This window comes from Ranitomeya variabilis, chromosome 5 (genome assembly GCF_051348905.1).
Source record: "Ranitomeya variabilis isolate aRanVar5 chromosome 5, aRanVar5.hap1, whole genome shotgun sequence".
Lineage (NCBI taxonomy): Eukaryota > Metazoa > Chordata > Amphibia > Anura > Dendrobatidae > Ranitomeya > Ranitomeya variabilis.
Window position 1 is genome coordinate 18,202,882 of NC_135236.1, and position 20,816 is coordinate 18,223,697.

A 20,816-nucleotide genomic window follows, 5' to 3' on the forward strand; every position below is an offset into this window, starting at 1 on the left:
AATACTCCTCCACTCACCACCACCAAGCTGCCTGCCCGTCTATCCATGTAACCGCTGTAAAACTGCAATGAGCCTATTGTTTGTTATTTTAGGCCTTTGATAGCCTGTCTGCGGCCCCTACTTGCAATACTCCTCCACTGACCACAATGCTGCCTGGAGTGCCTGCCTGTGTATCCATGTAACCGATGTAAAACTGCCATGACTGCCTACTGTTTGTTATTTTAGGCCTTTGATAGCCTGTCTGCAGCCCATACTTGCAATACTCCTCCACTGACCACACCAATGCTGCCCGTGTACCCCTGGAACCTATTTAAAAGTTCATAGAGCCTAGTTATATATTTTATTTACTATTAATAAGGCCATGATGGACTACGCTGTACCACGCTACAAGCTAACCAGTCGACACTTCTTTTGCGAGAAAAGCCATCCCAACCCTCCACCAGCATGTAGAAGACCGCATTGTCCATGCACTCTGGCAATCTGTGAGTACAAAGGTGCACCTGACAACAGACGCATGGACCTGTAGGCATGGCCACGGAAGATTACGTGTCCATTACGGCGCAATGGGTTAATGTGGTGGATGCATGGTCCACAGGGGACAGCCTACTAAGTCTGTCTGCAGTCCCTAATTCAAATTGTGCTCCACTGTCTAAATCGGAACTTCCACCTTCTGGCTTTCGGCCTATAGTATCAGAAATTAAACTGCATTTGGCCTTCAACTTTGGTTAGGGCCTACTAACGGCTTCTGCCCCTCCCTGGTGTTGCCCTCAACTAAATAAAGCTGAGCTTCAACCTTCTGCTCCAAATTACCATTTTGAAAAATGCAATAGGCTTTTCAGGCCTACTAAAGGAGTCTGTCTGTGTGCCCCTCCCTGGTGTTGTCCTCAACTAAATAAAGCTGAGCTTCAACCTTCCGGCTCTCATTATGTGGTTTTAAAAAAAAAAAAAGGTGGTTAGGGCCTACTAACGGCTTCTGCCCCTCCCTGGTGTTGTCCTCAACTAAATAAAGCTGAGCTTCAACCTTCCGGCTCTCATTATGTGGTTTTAAAAAAAAAAAAGGTGGTTAGGGCCTACTAACGGCTTCTGCCCCTCCCTGGTGTTGTCCTCAACTAAATAAAGCTGAGCTTCAACCTTCCGGCTCTCATTATGTGGTTTTAAAAAAAAAAAAGGTGGTTAGGGCCTACTAACGGCTTCTGCCCCTCCCTGGTGTTGTCCTCAACTAAATAAAGCTGAGCTTCAACCTTCCGGCTCTCATTATGTGGTTTTAAAAAAAAAAAAGGTGGTTAGGGCCTACTAACGGCTTCTGCCCCTCCCTGGTGTTGTCCTCAACTAAATAAAGCTGAGCTTCAACCTTCCGGCTCTCATTATGTGGTTTTAAAAAAAAAAAAGGTGGTTAGGGCCTACTAACGGCTTCTGCCCCTCCCTGGTGTTGTCCTCAACTAAATAAAGCTGAGCTTCAACCTTCCGGCTCTCATTATGTGGTTTTAAAAAAAAAAAAGGTGGTTAGGGCCTACTAACGGCTTCTGCCCCTCCCTGGTGTTGTCCTCAACTAAATAAAGCTGAGCTTCAACCTTCCGGCTCTCATTATGTGGTTTTAAAAAAAAAAATGGTGGTTAGGGCCTACTAACGGCTTCTGCCCCTCCCTGGTGTTGTCCTCAACTAAATAAAGCTGAGCTTCAACCTTCCGGCTCTCATTATGTGGTTTTAAAAAAAAAAATGGTGGTTAGGGCCTACTAACGGCTTCTGCCCCTCCCTGGTGTTGTCCTCAACTAAATAAAGCTGAGCTTCAACCTTCCGGCTCTCATTATGTGGTTTTAAAAAAAAAAAAGGTGGTTAGGGCCTACTAACGGCTTCTGCCCCTCCCTGGTGTTGTCCTCAACTAAATAAAGCTGAGCTTCAACCTTCCGGCTCTCATTATGTGGTTTTAAAAAAAAAAATGGTGGTTAGGGCCTACTAACGGCTTCTGCCCCTCCCTGGTGTTGTCCTCAACTAAATAAAGCTGAGCTTCAACCTTCCGGCTCTCATTATGTGGTTTTAAAAAAAAAAAAGGTGGTTAGGGCCTACTAACGGCTTCTGCCCCTCCCTGGTGTTGTCCTCAACTAAATAAAGCTGAGCTTCAACCTTCCGGCTCTCATTATGTGGTTTTAAAAAAAAAAAGGTGGTTAGGGCCTACTAACGGCTTCTGCCCCTCCCTGGTGTTGTCCTCAACTAAATAAAGCTGAGCTTCAACCTTCCGGCTCTCATTATGTGGTTTTAAAAAAAAAAAATGGTGGTTAGGGCCTACTAACGGCTTCTGCCCCTCCCTGGTGTTGTCCTCAACTAAATAAAGCTGAGCTTCAACCTTCCGGCTCTCATTAAGTGGTTTTAAAAAAAAAATGGTGGTTAGGGCCTACTAACGGCTTCTGCCCCTCCCTGGTGTTGCCCTCAACTAAATAAAGCTGAGCTTCAACCTTCTGCTCCAAATTACCATTTTAAAAAATGCAATAGGCTTTTCCGGCCTACTAAAGGTGTCTGCCCCTCCCTGGTGTTGTCCTCAACTGAACAAAGCTGAGCTTCCACATTCTGGCTTTCGCCCTATACTATCAGATATTAAACTGCATTTGGCCTACTAGTGTGGTTAGGCCCTTGAAACAGTGTCTGCTGCTCTTGGGTTTGCTACTCCACTGAACAAAGCAATGCCGCCTGTTTAGTCCTGTTACCAATTTTGAACTGCATGTAGCCTACTTTATTCTTTGGCCCTATATCTGTTTCCTCCTCATCCTGCCCATTGCCCAGCCACTGCTAAATGAGTCTGCTGGTACATTGACCGAGACCACTACATTCCCCTTGTACTCTACACAGCCAGAATCTGTCCCTGCTGAAAGTAAGGTTCCCCTTCCCGCATGTTATACCACCTTACATAGGGACAAAGAGGAAGGTGCAGATGAAAGTGCAGGTTCCTTCATCAGGTGGGGGGGCATACTCGTTGGCGACGTCACTGGCACAGGGCCCCTCAGAGTACGCAAAAGTGTCGCTGCTGGTGGGAGGCGCCCCCGCCATGCAAACACACCGCCGTACTTTGAGGGGCCCTGTGCCAGTGGCAATGCGAACGAGTGGGCCCCCCCCCTGCTTGCTCAGGATCACAGCACTTGCAACTTTTAAATAATTACCTTTCCCTGCAACACCGCCGTGACGTAGTCCGCATTTCCTGGGCCCACGAAAAACTTGAGCCGGCCCTACTCCCCCCACAACTTTTGCCAAATGACCCCCAATTCCCTATGCCCAACTATTATTATAAAGTTAATTAAGATTGACAAGCTTCAGAAACAAGAATGGATGTTTTTGGCATTAAAATGGGCACTGTAGGTGTTTTCCTGGCCTCCACTCACTGCCGACTATGCTTCCCCATTGACTTGCATTGGGTTTCGTGTTTCGGTCGATCCCCGACTTTTAGCGATAATCGGCCGACTGCACTCGACTCGACTCTGGACAAAATCGGGTTTCCCAAAACCCTACTCGATCTTAAAAAAATGAAAGTCGCTCAACCCTAGTGCCAAGATGCGACCATCCTGTCTGAGAGCCATCAATAAATGAGCTGCTGCGAGTGCAGCCTCAGTGACCGGGGGTGATTTCGTCAAGGTTACATCCAGTCACTGATTGTAAGTTCCTAGCCAGGCTGAACTGTGATGATGTTGGTGATATCCTCGCTAGCACTAGGAGAAAAAATAAAATAAAAATAATTTCAATAATTAAAACATATTGAGTTGGGACCCTTGTATTCTTGATAACTTTGCTGAAGCTGACAGCTGAAGTTTGCAGCCACCATTTGTGAGTTTTGCCTGGCTGGTTATCAATAATAGGGATTTTTATTCATTTATTTATTTACAGCACAGGGGCCGGCTGATGAATCCTCCCATCAGCCGCTCCTGCGCGTACTGTTATTAGCAGCAGAGTCAGATGATGGGAGCAGTAGTCCCATCAGCTGACACCAGTGTCCCGAGGTAAACTTTATACCTCTGATCACAGGTGCGTGCTCAAGCTGTCTATTGACATGGGAACCGCGTCTCTCTGACCGGCAGGGATGATTTCACCACCGATCAGAAGCTGTGTTTGTAGAACTGTCATGCACTTGACAGTGTGACAAGCACCCAGTTTTCGACAGGCGAACCCAAACAGTAACATGGACTTCCTGGTGAAGTCCGTACATGAACAGTGGATGTTCCGTACAGATGCCAAACAATACTGTTTGGGTTTGCCCATCTCTAAATGTAATTACGGTGTTCTCCAATTTGTAGACCTCATTCCATTTACAGTAAACAGTAAAATGATGTGCTTTACCAAAAAGTCTATCTTGGTCTCATCTGTCCATATGCTGGCTTCTCACACTTTAAAAAATAGTAGGTGCCACTTGCTGGCCCTCCAAGTTTCAAACTTTACAATGTTAATATGAAAAAGAACATTTGCCCAACTCAGATGCATAAATTACTTGCAGTAGCAATATACGGCGATGCAAAGCATAGCTGACTATTGGCCTTCCAAAAATACTTAAAGAGGGCCAACTTGCTGACCCTCTAAAATTAGAATTAAGGCTGACTGATGGCCTTCTGACAATAGTGATGGCTACCTGTTGGCCCTCTAACAATAATGACAGCCTACTGCTGACCTGCTAACAATAGAAAGGGCTGCCTGATTGTCCTCTGTAAATAGTGGGGGCTGCTTGATCACTGTAAAAAAAATTCTCCAGTTTCCCATTAACTTACATTATACTCGTTACTCACGTCGAGCAACCAAGCATTTCGATTTGCTCAACTTGAGTATCGAGTACCAAAGCATTTTAGTGCTTGCTCATCACTAGTCAAAATTCTCTGAGGCATCAATTCTCCATTTGTATATTAAGATCACTACAATATACAATAATTCCAGATTTGGTTTCATAGAATCATATAATGGTTGGAAGGGACCTCCTGGGTCATCTGGTCCAACCCCTGCTCAATGCAGGATTCACTAAATCATCCCAGACAGATGTCTCTCCAGCCACTGTTTGAAGACTTCCATGGAAGGAGAACTCACCACCACTCGTGGCAGCCTGTTCCACTCATTGATCACCCTAACTGTCAAAAAGTTTTTTCTAATATCTAATGTGTCTCCTCCCATTCAGTTTCATCCCATTGCTTCTAGTCGTTCCTTGTGCAAATGAGAATAAAGATGATCCTTCTACAATGTGACAGCCCTTGAGATATTTGTAGACAGCTATTAAGTCTCCTCTCAGTCTTCTTTTTTGCAGCTAAATATTCCCAAATCCTGTAACCGTTCCTCATAGGACATGGTTTGCAGACCGGTCACCATTCTGGTCGCTCTTCTCTGAACTCGCTCCAGTTTGGTGAATGATCAATCTTTGATTGTTATATTCACTTATTTATTTTAATGTTATATGTTTTAATTTCCTCTTTTATTTTCTTATCAATGTTTTGTGTTGACTCATTTGGCTACACACGACAATTACTGAAGACAATTTTATTTTTCTATTCCATAATAACTAAAAATAAAGTAGACACAAGAGAAATCAGAGAACAATCTCTATAGACTGCCTTTGGTATCTCAGCTCCAAATTGAGTATATATACATGTGCCTTATCCACTGTGTTTTCCGTGTGTAATAACCTTGTCTTATCAGCAGAACCTGGGTCCGAGATTGAAGATTTTGAAAATGGATTTCAGAAACTTGAAAATATCTAATGTGAGTAATATGACTGGAAGTACAATAACTATCTTGTGATTGCGGACATGTTGGACTGTGATATCTAAGGTAACTATTATCATTTTAGATTCCTATTATATGAAATATTTTTTTACAATTTTTTTCAATTTAGGCTGTAGGTAGACAAAAGAAAAAAGCAAAAAGCCAGCTCATCGACAGCCGCCACAGGTGCATGTAACACCGTTTTGATGGGATGTCTTAAACACATAGAAAAAGGAAGGTTGGGTTCCAGCTACTTAAAATTGCAAACTCAAATTGCAATATATCTACAGCAGCTAAGCACTTTATCACTCACCATGCACGCAGCTCCACTTCTTTACAAATATGTGGCATAGAACATGCCAGCAGTCCTCTGCATGGGTGAGATGTCAGATGGCGCCTCCTTACACGCAAAGCTTTCTGGATTTACAACCTGGACACAAGATTCCTAATGGTCTGAACAAGTGCAATGAGATTATGTTTCATTATTTGAGTCATTGTATTGCTTGTATTTATTTTTTCATTGTTTTGATTTTATTGTTTGTTGCTTTTTTTTTTTCTTTTATGCGCGCAATTGGTCTTTTAGGACCTGTCAAACAACATGTGATACAATGTGATTTTAGGATTGGTTTCATGTATTTCTTAAATGTTCATGTTGCCTCAAGTGATGTAGCTTTGACAAAGATCATCATTATAATCGAATTGCTTCACTTGTTTCCCCTTCTTTGCTCATCATGAAGAGCACCCACCATTGTCGTTTTAAAAATGGATTAATAAAGCAAGAAATTTTAAGGAGCTGGAACCCAACCTTCCTTTTTCTATTTAGATCTGGACAAACACGAACAGTAAAGTTTGGTGTCTGTACCAAACACCAAGTGTTCAGGCATGGCCCCCGAACATGAACTTGTCGAGGAAGTCGGTGTCACTGTTGGGGTTAGGCAGCCCGAAAATCTGGTGTCTCTGGAAACACCAGTGGCTCTGATCAGCAGTAAATTTATTACCATCAGTCAGAACACTGCAGTTTCCACGCTGTTGGATGACAGTGTGAGCCAGCAGCTGTGACTGGAGGTAAAAATGTTACCTTCGGTCAGAGGCGTCTGCTGATGGGAATACTACTCTCATCAGCCTACGCCTGCTGTCGCTGATATCAGCAAGAGTAGATGCAGGCTATTGGGAGTATTAAACAAACATTCTGATTATTATAAATACATTTTGCATGTTACTTGGGCACTGGAGGTGAGTAGATTGATTGTGCGCAAATTAAATTCATGTTAAATTTTAAGATATTTAATAAACACAAGGAATTCAAATAATTTGTGATTTGCTTAGTGAAAACAACAAAAATTACTAAAAACATTTTATACATTACAGAAAACTTCATACAGAGAAGGATCACATGACCTCAGTCATGGTGGGGTGGATTATTCCACAATGCTTTAAAGCTATTATATGCCAATCCATGGGGAATATCATAGTCTGTTTAAAAGTCAAGCCAGAGAATGCAGCAGCTATTTTGTAGTAAACCTGAATAGTGAGAGCACATCGATTTACATGTCAGCAGTAGAGATTAGAGGATAAATCCATAAACCATTAAAACAAAACTGTACAGACAGTGTGTGACATGACAGCAGTATAGAACAGTTAACATCCGTCTATGTATAGCTAATCATGGGCAAACCCCTGGATATTCGGGTGCGGTGGGTTGGGTAGAGCAGTTAAAAAAAAGTTCAGTTTGGGTGCCAGAACAGTACCCCAACCCGAACTGGAACCTAATTCAGATGAATGGGAGACCCAAACATCCATAGTTTGCAATGCTGTCATCTGCATGACAGCACGAAAAACACTGTCTCTGATCAGCAGTAAGATTATTCCCGTCTCTCAGAGAGCTGTGGTTCCCACGCTGTCATATAACAGAGTGAGCCAGCAGCTGTGACCGGAGGTAACAATTTACCTCCAGTCACAGGCATTGATTGATGGGAGTACTACTCCCATTAGCCTATACCTTCTGATGCTGACAACAGCAAGAGCAGGCGCCGGCTAATGGAAGTATTCAACAGCCAGGGAATTTGCCATAAATAAATAAAAAAAGTAATGACGAGGGGTTCCTCTCTATTTTTGATAACCAGTATGACAAAACTGATACAGTTGTGATCAAAAGTTTTCATACCCCGGCAGAATTTTTGCTTTCTTGACCTTTTTTTCAGAGAATATGAATGATAACTCCAAAACTTTTTCTCCACTCATGGCTAGTGGATTAGTGAAGCCATTTATTGTCAAACTATTGTGTTTTTTTTCTTTTTATATCATAATGAAAACCCAAAACATCCAAATTTCCCTGATCAAAAGTTCACACTGGTGATTTTGGCCTGAAAACAAGCACAAATGGGTTTAAATGGTTACTAAAGGTAACATCCTCACCTGTGACATGTTTGCTTATAATCATTGTGTGCATAAAAGCTGAGTGAGTTTCTGGGATCCAGACAGACTCTTGCATCTTTCATCCAGCCACTGATATTTCTGGATTGTGAGTCATGGGGAAAGCAAATGAATTGTCATTGGATCTACGGAAAAATGTAGTCGAACTGTATAAAACCGGAAAAGGATACAAAAAGATATCCAAGGAATTGATAGTGCCAGTCAGCAGCGTTCAATTTGTGATTAACAAATAAATGGAAAATCAGGGGTTCTGTAAAAACAAAACCCATCATCAGGTAGACCAGCAAAAATGTCGTCCACAACTGCTAGGAGAATTGTTCGACATGTAAAGAAAAACCCACAAATAACATCAGCTGAAATACAGGACTCGCTGAAAACTAGCGATGTGGCTGTTTCAACATGCACAATAAGGAGGCACTTGAAGAAAAATGGGCTGCATGGTTGACCCACCAGATGAAAGCCATTACTGTGCAAATGCCACAAAGCATCTTGCCTACAATATGCAAAATAGCACAGAGACAAGCCTCAAAATTTCAGAGTGATGAGGCCAAACTTGATCTTTTTGGCCACAACCATAAAGGTTACATTTGGAGAGAGGTCAACAAGGCATATGATGAAAGGAACCCCTTTCCTACTGTAAAGCATGGAGGTGGATCGCTGATAGTTTGGGTATGTGTGAGCTAAAAAGGAACAGGAAACTTGATAAAAGTTGAAGGTAAGATGAATGCAGCACGTTATCAGATAATACCAGAAGCAAATTTGCACTCATCAGCCCGTAAGCTGCACATTGGACATACTTGGACGTTCCAACATGACAACGATCCAAAACACAAGGCCAAGTCGACCTGTCATTGACAACAGCAGAAGAAAGTGAAAGTTTTGGAGTGGCCATCTCAGTCTACTGACCTCAATATTATGGAGCCACTCTGGGGAGATCTCAAGCGTACAGTTCTTGCTAGACAGTCCAGGAATTTACAGGAACTGGAGGCTTTTTGCCAAGAAGAGTGGGCAGCTTTACCATCTGAGAAAATAAAGAACCTCATCCACAACTACCACACAAGACTTCAAGCTGTCATTGATGTTAGAGGGGGCAGTACACGGTATTAAGAAATGGGGTATATGAACTTTTTATCATTGTCATTTGGATGTTTTGGGTTTTCATTATGATTTAAAGAGAGAAAACACAGTCATTTGACAATAAATAGCTTCACGCAACAACTAACCATGAGTGGAGAAAAGTTTTGGTGTTAGTATTCATATTCTCTGAAAAAAAGCCAAGAAAGCTAAAATTCTGCTGGGGTATGTAAACTTTTGAGCACAACTGTAGCTGCGGGCTGCAACCGACATGAAAAATGCGTTCGTAATAAGCAGAATATTGGACGCTCGTTCATGTGGCTTTTTGTAGTGGAATAATTAAATTGATTTACTTTCTTATACATAAAGAGAAATCACTGCTTCAGCGTCGTCATGCTACCCATAGAAGCGCACAGATCCATCAGTAATTGTATGTGAGTTATTGGGGAGGTGGATGATGTGTAACAAAAAGTAAATCTCTTCTATCTATGCATCTAAACCAGAAATAAAACTATTTAATAAAATGTATAGAATGAATATGTTGGAAATTATAATTAATTTTATTGTACATGGAAAGGAAAAATCTGTTAGTCTAAAGATTCAGAATGATTGATTTAATTGATCAACAGCCTGGTTTTGTTTAATGAAGATTGGAAATTAAATTAAATTTAATTGTGAATTACGTGTCCTTTTAATGCAGGAGACCAATAAGACTTCGGTCAATGAGTTTTTTCTCTTAGGATTTAAAGTCAGTCAAAATGTAAGATTTTCTTTGTTCTCTCTGCTCCTCATAGTTTACAATGTGACAATATGTGGGAACCTCCTGATCATCACCCTGGTGTCCACCAGTAAGAACCTCCACACTCCAATGTACTTCTTCATCTCACAGCTGTCCGTCACTGACATCTTGTTGATCTCGGATATTGCCCCTAACGTTCTTCACATACTACTGAATAATGGGACAGCCATTACTTTTATTAACTGTATGGCCCAGTTATATTTCTTTTGCATTGCTGAGTCATGTGAATGTCTTCTTCTCACAGTGATGTCCTATGACAGATCTGTGGCCATCTGTAAGCCCCTTCATTATGTCTTGATCGTGACTGGTTCATTGTGTGTGAAGTTAATCGTTATCATCTGGGTGCTCAGTTTTTCCCTTTCATTTGTTTACATTATAATAATATTAGGGATGAAGTTCTGTGGACCGAACATCATTGACCATCTGTTCTGTGATCTTGTCCCCCTACAAGATATCGCCTGTTCTGATACATTTACTTTAAAATTATCAATATATTTACAAAGTTTTCCATTCATGATTATTCCTTGCATAATAATTGTTATTTCTTATATGAACATTGTCCGTGCCATCTTATTGATTTCATCTAACATCAGTAGACAGAAGGCCTTCTCCACCTGTAGCTCCCACCTCACCATGGTCTCCATATACTACATCACAATATTCAGTGTGTATATTTTTCCTACAAAAGGGCTAAAATCAGATGTTAATAAAATCCTGTCTCTGCTATATACTGTGTTTACTCCATTAATCAACCCCATTATATATAGTTTTAGAAACAAAGATATTAAGAAAGCCGTGCAAGAAACACTTCAGAAATATCTGTAATCTATCTGTTGCCAGTGCAGCACGGTGGCCCAGTGGTTAGTACTACAGCATTAAAGACCTCGGTTCAAATCCAATAAAGGACAACATTTGTAAGGAGTTTGTATGTTCTGCCTGCGTTTGTTGGGTTTCCTCCAGGTTCTACGGTTTCCTTCTACACTCTGAGGACATACTGATAAGGTTTCTAGATTGTGAGCCCCAATGGGGACATGATGTCTGTAAAGCTGTGGAATTCATGGTGGATATAAGTGAATAAAATATATAAATGTATTGCAGACCCATTAAATGGATTATAAAGTAAATTATAATCAGAAACATTCATTGCTCTCTGTAAAGTCTAAACTGTCTCGCTAGAAAAATTTGATGTTTTATTAAACTTTTTGTTTCAATGGGCAAAATGAGCCATTAGTGGACATCAGGACGATCAGTATAAGTTTGGCAATAGTCTGTTCTCTACTCCTCTTGATTTGCCTCATTGCCACCGAATGAGGATGAACTGTCACCCTCTTCAATTTTTAACCCCAGAAATAATGTCACACAATCACTCATTCAATCTGAATGTACGTCCATCTGGCCAATCAGTGCACAGATTTGCTTACCACTACATTATATTCCTATTTATCCAATCAATGTGCATGGCGCTCTATATGAATTACATTGTTCTACAGCCAAATTGGTTCAGAAACAAAAACAGTTAAATGTAACACATGTGATGTGCCAAACATAAGGAGAAACATCTTGTCTCATTTATGAAGGAGGGACTCTTAAAATCACAAAGCCTATTTTTAGAGGGGCATCAGACGGCATTAATATTCTTAAAGGGCCATTATTAAACAGTAGGTCTCCTATGCTGTTATTGCCTATGCTGTGAGTGGCTGGGCTGCAAAGAATTACGACGCACCCCAATACCGCTTCCACAGGAGGTACAGGAGGGCCTCCTGAAAAACTGTTGCATTGAATGCAAGGCCTGCCCTGCTATCAAGTCATATGCACCTCAATAAGCCTTTGAACCAGATACTGGAAGGCCACAGGAAAACCAAGTTCACAGTCTTCAGTTGGTCCTGCCATACAGGTTTCTTATGCATTCCATGAAAGGGCTACCTTGACCCAAATTTGCAAGCACCCCAATCACCCTTGGAAGAAACATGGAGGAGGGCCTCCCAAACAAAACTGTCCCATTACCAAGGAGCGTGTCTCCTAGACTCTTACTGCCCATACACTTAGTGTTCCTCATGGGAAGTAAATATTAAAAAAAAAAAATTCATGACAAAATAGTGTTTACTGTTTTGAGCTAGGGTAACACTCAGCAGAAAAGGAGAATGGAAGCCTCAAAAGCACACTTTGCAGCCCACAGATTGGCGAGGCGTGTCACGGAACTACCACACTGTAATTTTTTTTTGTTTTAACCAAGATAGTGTATAGACCTAGGGTATTAGACAGACCCAAAATTCGAATGTATGCATGAAAAAAAAACTCTATTTAGACCACACATAAAATGGACGTTGGACAAAGATAACAGACTTTCAATATGTGACCTGTATTTTGAAAAATTTTCAAACCACAAAATACTGTAGACACCAAGTGCATCAGACCAAACAATGGAATGTCTGGCTGAAAAGACAAGATTTGAACATGACACATAGACCAGACATGTGACTGAGATAAAATACTGTTTCAATATGTAAGATGAATTTTTTTAAATGTTTAAATACACAAAATGCTGTAGACAGCAAGGGTATGAGACAAAAAAATGGAATGTATGGCTGAAAAGCCAAGATTTGAAGACCACACATAGATGAGAACTGTGACTGAGATAACAGACTGTTTCAATATGTGGAATTTAGTTTAAAAAATGGTAAAAAACACAAAATACTGTATACACTAAGGGTATCAAAGCCAAAAATGGAATGTATGTCTGAAAAGACAAAGATTTGAATACCACACATAGACCAGATGTGTGACTGAAATAAAATACTGTTTCAATATGAGGGATTTATTTTAACATTTTTTTAAAAAAACATAAAATACTGTATACACCAACGGTAGCAGTCTAGCAGACCCAAAAATGCAATGTATGCCTGCAAAGGAAGGATTTGGACACCATAGATACACCGTGCATCTGACAGAGATAACAGAGTCATCAAAATGTTTTCTTGTTTTTTTTTTGGCCCACCAAAATTGTGTCCGTAAGTAGGCTATGCCACTAAAATAAAACATTGTGAGTACTAAAATTGTCCAAACATTTCCCCATGGGGGGTAGTTACATTTAAAAAAAAATCTTTTATGGGTATCATACACACTCTTGCACAAAAATTGAATGCCTGTAGCAGCATACATGTTCACCATGGTGTGCTAGTGGCCGGGAATGATGACATGTGGAGGAAGGCATTATTAGAAACTAGGCCCAAAGGTAAGGAGCGGGTCTCATGCACCTGTAATGCCCATACACAAAGTGCATGGGCTGACAAACATTCAGCATTGTGGGTAAATATTTAAAAAAAAAATATTTTATGGGCATCATAGACATCATTGACAAAAATTGGACTGGCTGTAGCAGCACAGAAAATGATAACCTTAGTGGAGGAAAAAAAGGAGACACAAGATAAATCAAACTGAAATCAAAGAAAAAAAATACATGTGACTCCACCTATGAAAAAAATAACAAAAGGGAGGGGTGAACACAGGCTCATAAATATGAAGCCAGAATGTGTCTTTGAATAATTTTGTATTGTAGAGATATACACTACCTCATTAGAGGACTGTCCAGATATAGGGAAAATGGACAATATAACAATAAATGGGAATAATGAACGTACATCTATTTTTTATGACATTTCCCTCTGTGTGAGTAACATTGGTTTTGGTTTCCAACTAGTAACTGGCATCATAAAAACACCCTTCCGCAAAAAAAATTGTGACCTTGGCATCACGGAATCCATTCACCCTGGTGCTCTACTGGTTGTGGATGACGAGGATGAGGATAAGGAGGAGGATAAGAACAAACAGACGAAATCTGGAAGCGTGTACCCAAGTGTGGTTGTGAAGAGGTGCATGAGAATACACCTCCCCAAAAAACAGAGTGTATTAGAAGTTATGTTCCCTGTTTTCACTTGATGGTATACCAAAGTCTTGCCCAATCCAGCCCTTGTTCATTTTTTAAAAGAGTAAGCCTGTCTGCATTTTCTGTTGACAGGTCGATGCGTTTATCTGTTATAATTCCACCAGTGGCAATAAAAACCTGCTCAGACAGAACGCTAGCAGAAGGGCAGGCCAGGACCTCCAAGGCATAGAGAGTCAGTTCATGTCACGTGTCCAGCTTGAATACCCAATAAGGCACAGATGAATCACGGAGGATGTTTGTACGATTTGCAAGGTACTCCCTCAGCATCTTCCCAAACATTGCACTTCTTGTGACAGCACCCCTTGCCTCTGTGGCGGCATGATGGGAGGGTCTGGGAAAACTGTCCCAGAACTTGGCCATTGTTCCCCCGCCTGAGCTGGATTGTACTTCTGTCTCTCTAGCATGGAATTCTTGGTTGTACAACAAAATCTGACATCTGCTGCCAGAGTTTTCACAATGGAATTTTTAAATAATTCCGCTAAATGAGCCCTCTGGTACTGCTACATTTTACTACACCTCTCTGCCTCTAGCAGAAGAGATTGAAAGTTCTCCTTGTAGCGTGGGTCTCGAAGTGTCACCAAAATTTTTTATAATGAGAGGGTTATGTGAAATGCAGTGCAACATAAAGTTAGCCTTGCATGACAGAATGCTAATAGGCAAGACATCCGTGTCCTCACCAACAGGATGACTGACCAAGCTGTCCTCCTCCTCCTCCCTGTCCTCAGGCCAATCCAACTGAACAGACAGTATGACAGCTGTGCTTGCAGTACCGTCTATAGCGCATGAAAGTAGCTCCTGTTCTTCCTCCTCCTCCTCTGCCTCTTTGTCTACCAATCCACATTGGGAAGACATGAGGCTGAGATGAGTGTAATCCCCCTGTATGTTTCCTTGCTCCATGTCTTCATGCTCTGCCTGCAATGCATCCTTTTTAATTGTGAGCAGAAAGGTTTTCAGAATGCAGAGAAGTGGAATGGTGATGCTAATTATGGCGTCATCGCCGCTCACTAATTTGGTGCAGTCCTCAAAGTTTTGTAGGATTGTAGGATGGTACATATGTCAGACATCCATGTCCTGTGGTCTTATGTGTGTAGTCTAAACTGAATATCGACAGCCTTGTTGATATTGATAGTCAACAACTGACTTCTTCTGCTCACAAATCCTTTCCAACAAATGCAGTGTAGAGTTCCAGAGCATTGGAATATCACATACCAGTTGGTGAGCCAGAAGTTGCATATGATGCTGAAGCACGGCAAGGGCAGCTGAAGCTGTAGCTGACTTCTAAAATGGGCAGACAGATGGCATACTTTCACTAGCAGATCCGGCAGCTCTGGGTAGCTATATGTGTGAGCTCACCTTGCCTCCGAGCCTCCACCAGGTTACGGCCATTGTCACACACGACCATGCCTGGCTGCAGCTTCAGCAGTGTCATCCAAATATCTGACTGATCATTCAGCGCTGTCCACAACTCTACAGCATTGTGTTGTTTGTCACCTAAGCAAATTAGCCTCAGCACAGCCTGTTGCCGCTTAGCTGAGGCAGTGTTGCAGTGCTTCCAGCTCCTGACTAATGGGTTCATTTCAGAGACGGAGGCTGAAGAGGAGGAGGAATAGAGGAGGAGCAGGTGTGTCATGATTTCCCAATGGCAGGGAAACAGGGACAAAACGGACAAGCTCTGGGAAGATGGTATCTTAGGTAACCGCGACCCTGAACCTAACACACAACTTAAAGTAGCCAGGGGGGGTTCCTACGTTGATTCTAGACCCCTCGCGCCAGCCGGAGATCTAACTACCCCTAGTAGAGGAATACACAGACCTGGCTTGCCTCAAGGGAATCCCCAAAAGCTATAGTAGCCCCCCACATGTAATAACTGTTAGGTAAGAGGAAAACACAAACGCAGTATGAATATAGATTCAGCAAAGCGAGGCCCTCTAGCTAAATAGCGAAAGATACAAAAGAGGACTTCGCGGTTACCTCAAAACCCTGAAAAGCCATCCTGAAATTACCTTAACTCCGTTTATCAACTCATGATACCGGAGTGGTAATTTCAGATCACCAGAGCTTCCAGCCGCACAGGAAATATAAATGCAAGCTGGACAAAAATATCAAGATGCAAAAAGATGAACTTAGCTGAATTGCAGACTTGGAGCAGGTAACAAAATCAGAGACGGTCTGATAACATTGATTGCCGGCAAAAGAATGACTGGGAAGCCAGCCTAAGTAGGAAACTCCCAATCCCCCGATGAAAACAGGTGCGCTGAGAACAAAAGACCAAAGTAAGCCAGTACCACCAGTAGCCACCAGAGGGAGCCAAAAACAGAATTCACAACAGTACCCCCCCCTTAAGGAGGGGGCACTGAACCCTCATGAGAACCACCAGGGCGATCTGGATGCGCCCTATGAAAGGCACGGACCAAATCAGAGGCATGAACATCAGAGGCAGTCACCCAAGAATTATCCTCCTGACCGTATCCCTTCCATTTAACCAAATACTAAGTCTCCGTCTGGAAAAACGAGAGTCCAAAATCTTTTCCACAACATACTCCAATTCACCCTCCACCAGCACAGGAGCAGGAGGATCAACAGAAGGAACAACCGGCACCTCGTACCTCCGCAACAATGACCGATGGAAGACATTATGAATAGTGAAAGACGCTGGTAGGTCCAAACGAAAAGATACCGGATTAAGAATCTCCAAAATCTTATAAGGACCTATGAACCGAGGCTTAAACTTAGGAGAAGAGACCTTCATAGGGACAAAGCGAGAAGACAACCACACCAAGTCCCCAACACGGAGATGATGACCCTCACGACGATGACGATTAGCAAACTGCTGAGTCTTCTCCTGAGACAACTTCAAATTGTCCACCACATGACCCCAAATCTGGTGCAGTCTATCCACCACAGTGTCCACTCCAGGACAATCCGAAGATTCCACCTGACCAGATGAAAAACGGGGGTGAAACCCTGAATTGCAAAAGAAAGGAGAAACCAGAGTGGCAGAACTGGCCCGATTATTGAGGGCAAACTCGGCCAACGGCAAAAAGGCGACCCAATCATCCTGATCAGCAGACACAAAACACCTCAAATAAGTCTCCAAGGTCTGATTAGTTCGCTCCGTCTGGCCATTAGTTTGAGGATGGAACGCAGACGAAAACGACAAATCAATGCCCATCCTGGCACAAAATGCTCGCCAGAACCTAGACACAAATTGAGATCCTCTGTCAGAAACGATGTTCTCCGGAATACCATGTAAACGAACTACATTCTGAAAAAACAAAGGAACCAACTCCGATGAAGAAGGCAATTTGGGCAAGGGTACCAAATGAACCATCTTAGAAAAACGGTCACACACCACCCAAATGACGGACATCTTCTGAGAAACCGGGAGATCCGAGATAAAGTCCATGGAGATGTGCGTCCACGGCCTCTTTGGAATAGGCAAGGACAACAACAATCCACTCGCCCGAGAACAGCAAGGCTTGGCCCGAGCACAAATATCACAAGACTGTACAAAGGCACGCACATCCCGAGACAGGGAAGGCCACCAGAAGGACCTGGCCACCAAATCTCTGGTACCAAAAATTCCAGGATGGCCTGCCAACACAGAAGAATGAACCTCTGAGATGACTCTACTGGTCCACTCATCTGGAACAAACAATCTCCCAGACGGACAACGATCAGGCCTATCATTCTGAAACTCCTGCAATGCACGTCGCAAGTCTGGGGAGACAGCAGACAAAATCACTCCATCCTTAAGGATCCCAGTAGGCTCAGAATCACCAGAGGAGTCATGCTCAAAACTCCTAGAAAGCGCATCAGCCTTCACATTTTTCGAACCCGGCAAGTATGAAACCACAAAATTAAACCGGGAGAAAAACAACGACCAGCGCGCCTGTCTAGGATTCAGACTCCTGGCAAATCAGATTCTTGTGATCAGTCAAGACCACCACCTGATGTCTAGCACCCTCCAGCCAATGACGCCACTCCTCAAATGCCCACTTCATGGCCAAGAGCTCCCGATTACCGACATCATAATTTCGCTCTGCGGGCGAAAACTTTCGAGAGAAAAATGCACATGGTCTCATCACTGAGCAATCGGGACTTCTCTGCGACAAAACTGCTCCCGCTCCAATCTCGGAAGCATCAACCTCCACCTGAAAAGGAAGCGAAACATCAGGCTGGCGCAACACAGGGGCAGAAGCAAAGCGGCGCTTAAGCTCCCGAAAGGCCTCCACAGCCGCAGAGGACCAATTGGCAACATCAGCACCCTTCTTTACCTGTTGAACATGCGACTCCCTCTGAAATTCCAGCATTTTTGTCTGATTTTTCTGATGTTTTTGAAGAGCCGAAAATTGGTTCTCTTCCCCCCCACAGGGAGTGTGATTGTGCTATAGACTTAATTCCAGGCAGCAAGTTTCCCAAGGATCGTTTGTTCAATCTGTCTGTGCCTGAGCATGCTGCTATGCGGGAATATATTAAGGAGTCCTTGGAAAAGGGACTTATACGTCCATCCTCATCCCCTTTAGGAGCAGGTTTTTTTTTCGTGGGTAAAAAGGATGGCTCCTTGAGGCCCTGTATTGATTATCGCCTGTTGAATAAGATTACAGTCAAATACCAGTATCCTTTGCCACTATTGACTGATTTATTTGCTCGTATTAAAGGGGCAAAGTGGTTCTCTAAGGTCGATCTTCGGGGTGCGTATAATTTGGTGTGGATTAAGCAGGAAGATGGTATCTTAGGTAACCGCGACCCTGAACCTAACACACAACTTAAAGTAGCCAGGGGGGGTTCCTACGTTGATTCTAGACCCCTCGCGCCAGCCGGAGATCTAACTACCCCTAGTAGAGGAATACACAGACCTGGCTTGCCTCAAGGGAATCCCCAAAAGCTATAGTAGCCCCCCACATGTAATAACGGTTAGGTAAGAGGAAAACACAAACGCAGTATGAATATAGATTCAGCAAAGCGAGGCCCTCTAGCTAAATAGCGAAAGATACAAAAGAGGACTTCGCGGTTACCTCAAAACCCTGAAAAGCCATCCTGAAATTACCTTAACTCCATTTATCAACTCATGATACCGGAGTGGTAATTTCAGATCACCAGAGCTTCCAGCCGCACAGGAAATATAAATGCAAGCTGGACAAAACAAATATCAAGATGCAAAAAGATGAACTTAGCTTAATTGCAGACTTGGAGCAGGTAACAAAATCAGAGACGGTCTGATAACATTGATTGCCGGCACAAGAATGACTGGGAAGCCAGCCTAAGTAGGAAACTCCCAATCCCCCGATGAAAAGAGGTGCGCTGAGAACAAAAGACCAAAGTAAGCCAGTACCACCAGTAGCCACCAGAGGGAGCCAAAAACAGAATTCACAACACAGGTGCAAGAGCTGTAGACTGTGGGGGAAACCCTGATTGACGTAGGGCCAGCAATCCTCAGCATGGGGAGGATATGTTGCATTACAAGGTCCCACTGGGTCCCGGCTTCCACTATGTTATTCCAGTGTGCCATCATTGAGATGCACTGTCCCTGTCCACAAGCACTTGTCCACATGTCCGTGGTTAGGTGGACTTTCCCAGTTACAGCATTGTTGAGGGCACGGGTAATATTGTGTTACACATGCTGGTGTAATGTTGGTAATGCACACCAGGAGAAATAGTGGCAACTGGGGACCGAGTACCTTGGGATGGTCCCCGTCATCAGATTGTGGAAATCTTCCGTCTCAACAAGCCAAAAAGGCAACTTTTCGGACATAAGCAGACGAGAAATGTTAGAATTTAGTATTGTGGCCTGTGTGGCATTGGCTGGATATTTCCGCTTGCGTTCCAATGACAGAGGGATATACAACTGAAGAATGTGCTGGGACAAGGACGTGGATGGGCTTGATGATGTTGCTGCTTGATTGTGGGCAACAATAGGTGCAGGGCCAGAGGCATCTTCACATGCATGTTGCACTGGGGATTTCTCCTCTATGCAAAACAGTGGAAGAAGCAGTGGTGTCACCTGCAGACAGTGTTCTTGGAGCCTGGGATTCAGCCCACAAAATGGGGTGCTTTGCTGCCATGTGCTTGATCATGCTGGTGGTGGTCAGGCTGGTAGTTTTGCTACCCCTGCTGATTCGGACATGGCAGGTTCTGCAAATGGCCTATATAAGTTTATCGGGAGAGTCTTTAAAAAATAACTAGACTCGGCAAGATGTAACAGTTGGAATGGCAACTTCCCTCATGTTGGTCTTGTGGGAATGGATGCACGCCTTCTGTCTGTGGCCACTACACTGCTTCATCCTTCTTGTTGGGGTGATATGCCTCCTTCCCCATGTGTGCTGCTGTCCTCGCTCTGCATGTCCTCCTGCCAGGTTGGGTCAGTCACTATGTCATCCACCACCTCATCTTCCATTTCCGCACCCTGCTGCTCCTCCTGACTCTCTGGCAATTGTGTCTCATCATTGTCCACCTCTTGTGACACTTTCCCACCATTGCGTTCATGTGACCATGACTGTTCAAAGCTTTGGGCATCACTACATGCGATCTAATCTGGCCCCACTTGAAGTTGAATGGCCGAGAATTCAGAATCTTTAAAGGGAAAACTGAACAGCTCTTCGGAGTGTTTAAGTGTGGGATCTGTTGTTTCAGGGCATTCAGCATGGTGGGAGGAAGGAGGATCAGGGTGAGGAATATCCAGTCCACATTCATGGCTACTCAGACTTGATCGTGTGGGAGTCATGGTGGTGGTGGTGGTGGCTAAGTGACTGGAAGCATTATCCGCTATCCAGTCAACAACCGTTTCACACTATTCTTGCTTCAATACTGGTGTGCAGGTGACCCCCTTGAAACTTGGACAGGAAGTTC